This window comes from Biomphalaria glabrata, chromosome 3 (genome assembly GCF_947242115.1).
Source record: "Biomphalaria glabrata chromosome 3, xgBioGlab47.1, whole genome shotgun sequence".
Classification (NCBI taxonomy): domain Eukaryota; kingdom Metazoa; phylum Mollusca; class Gastropoda; family Planorbidae; genus Biomphalaria; species Biomphalaria glabrata.
Window position 1 is genome coordinate 16444508 of NC_074713.1, and position 6000 is coordinate 16450507.

Consider the following 6000-nt stretch of genomic DNA (forward strand, 5'->3'; position numbering starts at 1 on the left):
ATTGTATATCCCGCACAAATGAAAAATAAGTAAAAACAAAATCGTACAACCCGCACCCGTGTAAAGGGTAGATTTAAGACCCAACAGCTTCTGCCAACTTGCTTCGCTTACTGGAAGAATACAGTGACTATGAGACAAGTTTCGATGGCTTCACTAACTAGAGCGAGGACAGTGACATTAGTGAGACTGGCGATTGATTGCGGGTGTATCGCACATGCATTGCAGTCTATACTTTTCGATATCAACAAATTAGTTGAGCTGCTTACTTACTTTTCCAAGTGACAATTGATTACTCGGCCGCATCATTACTGATTGTTTTCTTGAGGTTTATACTGAAATGTACATAAAGCTTTCCAATGTACATTTCACAACCACACAACGAACTAGAGGAGGCATAATAACACACCGGTATGTCCATAGACTCCGTCATACTAGGTTTATAAGTAAAATAAACGGTGTAAACCCCGCACCTCTGTATACCCCGCTGTCACCCGTTTGCACAGACGTGAATAGCCCGCTGGTTACTTACAAGCGAAAGTACAGTAGATGCTACTGACAGGTGATTGGTAGATGGAACACACACGTTCTTGTACTTTGAAAACGGCTCTAATAAGTTTCCTTAAAAACTTGAGTTTACTTACATCTTTAAAAAAAAAGCTATTTTGGCTGTTACCATTTTTTTTTCTATGCAATCATCTTAAAAATTAAATTTGGCTTACGTATTTTTGCAATGCTTATATCAACTCACTCTGTCTGTCTGGTAAAATATATATATATGTAGGGTTTCGTAAGTTAGATAATTGAGCACTTTAAATCTCCCACACCCATTCTACATTCTCGAATGAAATTAAAACTTTAAACAATTATTTATTGTATCGAACAGAACATGAATCAATAAAAAAATTAACCCATTTGTCAATTATTATATTGGTAATTAATTATTTTGTTTGATATCGTATAAGGGAAATAAATTCTAAATTATTGAGATATATAGTTGTAAGTGCGGAATTTATTCCCTCAGATAAACTTTATATTTTTTTTATTATTATTTTTGTATTCAAAAAGGATTGTTCATAGTTTGCATGTTATCAATGACATTGTTCCGAATGCCGAGAAAGAAGCCAATTACGTTTACTGCCTCAATGGAAGAACTATTGAAGTACTGCAAGAAATAAATACAATGAGAAATGAGAGACCACTCTCAGATTTCTGAATTTGGAATTGATTTGTTTCAAACGTTTTGTTCATTATTTCACGACTTTTTACGTTCAGTATTTTCATTTTATTATATGCAGTTAAAACAAAGAAAAATAACCAATTATGATATGAACTATAATGTTTTTCTTAACGTGCTCAGCCGTTTGAAACTATCCAGCTAAGTTCAGAGTACACAATAAACTCACCCAAGCCAGTGAATTACTGTCCACACGAGAGCAAAGTCCTTCAACAGTGGCAGGCCGTCAACGGCAGACGTCTAGCCAGCGGTATTCTCTGGTCACTGCACGACCCGCTCACGTATTCTCGCCTCCCCCCTTTCCCTGTTAGCTGTTTCCTTCTGTCTTCTCTTGTCTTTCTGTTTCTTCTTCTGGAGTAAAAAAAAAAAAAGTTTATTGTACGAGATCAGGGGCGGGAACTGAATGGAGGAGTTGGATTGTGGGATGGGAAAGATTGAAAGGTAGAAAAGCTCCTCACTGTGACGTCATTGTTATTTGTTACCATTCAGTCCGACATTCTTGTTATTAGTGAATCTGTTTCACTTTCACCTGGTCATAGAACATTTATAATGTACCTCTAAGTTTAAAGTAACACACGGAACCATCGGTGCAAGCATACATTACATTCACACCATCCTCCGAATAGTTTCTACTGTAATAAAAGGGTAAAGTCGCATTGGTCTGTCAGGGAGGCACATTCTAAAGAACCCGAATGTATTAAGACACAACTTTCATTTCAAGCTTGCACTCCTTCTTTCAACTTAAACTAAACTCAATTCATATTCATGCAGGCGTCAGAACGAGACAGCTGGAGGTCACTCACGAAGGCCGTGGGATACACATTTGAGACCAACAGAAAACCCGCTGCCGAGGACAAACGCAGACGACGAAAAGAAAATCTAAATCAACCACCTACGGACAATGATTATGCTTGCCCTAGATGTGGCAAAATATGTAGGTTACAGCTGGGGCTTCGCAGCCACGGGAAATATTGTATCCATTACTAATCTTCAGGCTCGAAGACAAGCCTTTTATATATTTCAACATAAGATGTTAAAGTATTTTCAACAGTTTGAATATTTGCATATGCGTACATACTTTTGCCAAAGGGAAATTAAAGCACATTTAAAGACATATCTCTCAATACGGTAAGATTTATTTCCCGTTTCTGTGTTACAGTGACATTTATTCCCGCTAAATAAACAAATTAGTTAACTTTTAAACTTGATACATGTGTTGTTAGGGACAATGAATCATTTTTAACTTGATCCGAGAATAGGAAGGGGAAGAAATAACGCATACTAAATTTGTGACAGACAGACAGACAGACGGACAGAGTGAGTTGTATAAGCTTTGTAAAACAAAAAAGATGATGATGAGAGTTCTGAACAAATCCGAAAAGTGCGCAATGTTCTCCAACGTTCTCCAATGTTCTCCAACGTTCTCCAATGTTCTCCAATCTTCTCCAATCTTCTCCAATCTTCTCCGATCTTCTCCAATGTTCTCCAATCTTCTCCAATCTTCTCCAATGTTCTCCAATGTTCTCCAATGTTCTCCAGTGTACTCCAATCTTCTCCAATCTTCTCCAATCTTCTCCAATGTTCTCCAATGTTCTCCAATGTTCTCCAATCTTCTCCAATGTTCTCCAATCTTCTCCAATGTTCTCCAATCTTCTCCAATGTTCTCCAATCTTCTCTAATGTTCTCCAATCTTCTCCGATCTTCTCCAATCTTCTCCAATCTTCTCCAATATTCTCCAATGTTCTCCAATCTTCTCCAATCTTCTTCAATCTTCTCCAATGTTCTACAATCTTCTCCAATGTTCTCCAATGTTCTCCAATGTTCTCCAATCTTCTCGTGCTGGTACACAGTGTAAGAGAAGAATGAGTACAAAAAAGTAACAAGGGAGTTTGCAAGTCCTTTATTTAGTCTGGTTTTGGTCTGCTCAACCCAATGTCCACTATAAAAATATACAGCGCTGTCAGGATGCCTTACAGTGTTTCCGAAATCCTACGTAACCTAAGAACAAAAAAGCTCCCCCCCCACCTGAAAGGGCTATAAAGATAAACTCAGGTGCCACTTTGCACTCACTGGCGTAAAGGAATGCAGCTGGCAGTAGATGTACTGTAAAAGATACTGTTGGTGTGATGTCACAAATGTCGCGGGCCCACATTTGCGACCCAAGGAAACGCCCTTGCCGAAGACAGTCGCAGATGAGAAAAGAAAAGTTATGCTCCCCCCCCCACTGCGGACAACGGCTTCGGATGTGGCAAAATATGCAGGTCGCAATCGGGTCTGCTCATGGTCGGATTTACGGATGTAGAGGCAGGATTTTTGTCGAGGCCATTACAATTTTTCGAAAGCTTTAATAAAAAATTCACTTATGAATGAACATACTTGTATCTAAAAGCACGAGCTATATTTTAGAAGAAAGAAATATAATTCTAGTTAATACAATCCCACTTTCCTTTTTAAAAAATATGCGTATTTCTTGTGGAGGCCCCGCCTGACCTCTCCTAAATTCCACCCTGGGTCTGATGGTCAAGTGAAATACTACTCTGACCCTTAGGACAATGCCTTAGTGTTATTTAGTAAGCAACAAGGGCCAGAGTTTGGCTTCTTATTTTGGACGAAAATACAAGTACAATTGTATTACAATTGTCTGGTCCAAAGGCTGTGTGAAGCGTCTAGTGAGCTAGTGTAGTAGCTAAACTTGTTGCCACCGCTGGCATAGCCTCTCCACATCAGCGACCATTTGTTTGTAACATTTCATTACACCACAAGGGATCTGTTGTATCACTAATTGTTAGTATAAAGGGCTTAGTTTACCAAAAAGACACAGTCAATCTTAGCGTGAGGACATCAAAAACTAGCAACTACAATCAATGACCACAGTCCAATCTTTCATTACTACAATACGTGCATTGTACTGAGGTACATGGCTATCCCATCCAACGCTGGAGTAGTGAATGAAATACATGTGGTCTGTCACCTGCTCTTATACGGACAGCGTGACCTTGCTTTTTTTTTTTAACACATTGACAATAAGATGGACAACTAGAAGGTCAGTGTAAATGACAAGTGACTATTGTCCAGGATCTGCTATTGGGCGTAAATAACATGTACTGCTATTACATATGTTGTAATAAATTTAAACAAATTGGGTTAACCGTTGCAACCGTTACCAAATTTAAAGTAATATATTATTTAAAACTTAAAATTTGTGTTTTGAAAATGGTGTGGATTTAAAATAAAAAGATTGAATCCATTTAATGTAAACAAGAGAGGACTGAATGTACCAATTAGAAGCTGTGGTAAAATCGAATTTTAAATGAACGTATCAGACTGACGGACAAACTGCAAAAAAACACTAACGCTTATCTCACTTCACGCCTACAAAAACGTATGAAGTAAAGCAGGAATAGGACTAAGAAAATTCCCGATGATTTTCTTTCAATACATAGAATTATTTTACATTCTGCCTATCACGTGACTCAAAAACAAGATCACATGATCATATAATAGCTTTTTTTGTATTTCGGGGGTGGTGGGGAGGTCACTAAACTTATTAAAACGCCGGATGTTATGGGCTATTTCCTGGACACATTTTTGTGCATATTTTGGGGGGGGGGGGGTGTCTTAAGATCACGACGACATGGAAGACCTGATGATATATTTCTTTTTGTCGCAGAAAATGTCGCTTTACTTTTGTCGTCTCACATTTTGGTGCATTAGCAACTGGAAGGTTAATGTAGGGTTGATGCCTCTAGATTAAATCACTCAATTCTGCAGGGTTAGGGCTCAGATACAAATAAAGAAAGACAGAGAGAGAGAGAGAGAGAGAATGGGATGATGGCAGTGTGAGAGACACTCACGTTGAGTGCACATTTACAACTGAGAGAAAGAGAGAGAGGGATAACTTGGAAGAGAACGAGGATGTGAGGTAAAATAAAACATTAAGGCAGAAAATGGTTTTGAGAAAATTACAAGACTGAAAAGACGAGCTGTAAATGAGACTTTTTACTTCTGCTATGAGAGCGAGAGAGAGAGAGAGAGAGAGAGAGGGAGAAAGAGAAAGAGAAAGAGTAAGATAGAAAGATAACGAAAAAAAAAAGGTAAGACAAAGATGGAGAGCGTTAGAGGTGATGAGTGAAGAAGAGAGAGAGAGAGAGATAGTGAGAAAGGAGAAAGAGAGGGTGAGAGAGAGAGAGAGAGAGAGAGAGAGAGAGAGAGAAAGAGAGAGCAAAGAGTGTGAGACAAAGTGTGTGAAAGAAAAAAAGAGACTGAGTGCGAGAGAGACAGAGAGACATTGAAAACGCGAGAGAGAGACAAAAAGATACAGAAAAGAGAGGGGGAGAGAAAGGGAGAAAGAGAGAAGAAATTAAATTAAAGGAAAAAAATAGTTTCGAATGAATTATCAACTACTGGAAACAATGTTATAAAAATAACAAGCACATCTTCTTCAATGCCCGACATCCATGTTTTATGAACTAGTGTCTCATGGGAATACAGAGAGACATGAGTTCTTCTGATTTCAGGTGTATTCATCAAACAGACAAAAAAGAAAAAAACTCGTCTTATTAATATATCATTCCGCATAACAATTGGAGGCCAGTGGCCGCCAGTAACCCCATAGTTACGACATTGAATGACATATAAAATACATCTTCAGACAAGACTCGTCGTTTGCCATTGTCGCAGGAAACAGTTCAACCTTTAAGGAATGTTCACACGAGAGCGATCAACTTTTGGTGTGACTGAAAAATAAAAGGTAGAGATAGTCATTG

The 6000-nt window shown here is 38.4% G+C and overlaps 1 protein-coding gene across 3 annotated transcripts in view; it reads right to left on the reverse strand.

Moving 5' to 3' along the window:
• LOC129925145 (neuroglobin-like) overlaps positions 1 to 1554 on the reverse strand; it is an 83591-nt gene extending 82037 nt beyond the window's left edge. For 2 of the 3 annotated variants that reach the window (XM_056023700.1, XM_056023701.1), the window contains exon 1: positions 1404 to 1554. The gene's annotated coding sequence lies outside the window, so the exon portion shown is untranslated. Of the gene's footprint in view, positions 1 to 270; positions 290 to 1403 lie in introns of those variants that run through there. The other variant, XM_056023702.1, reaches the window with a different exon arrangement.
• Positions 1555 to 6000: the final 4446 nt, after the last annotated feature.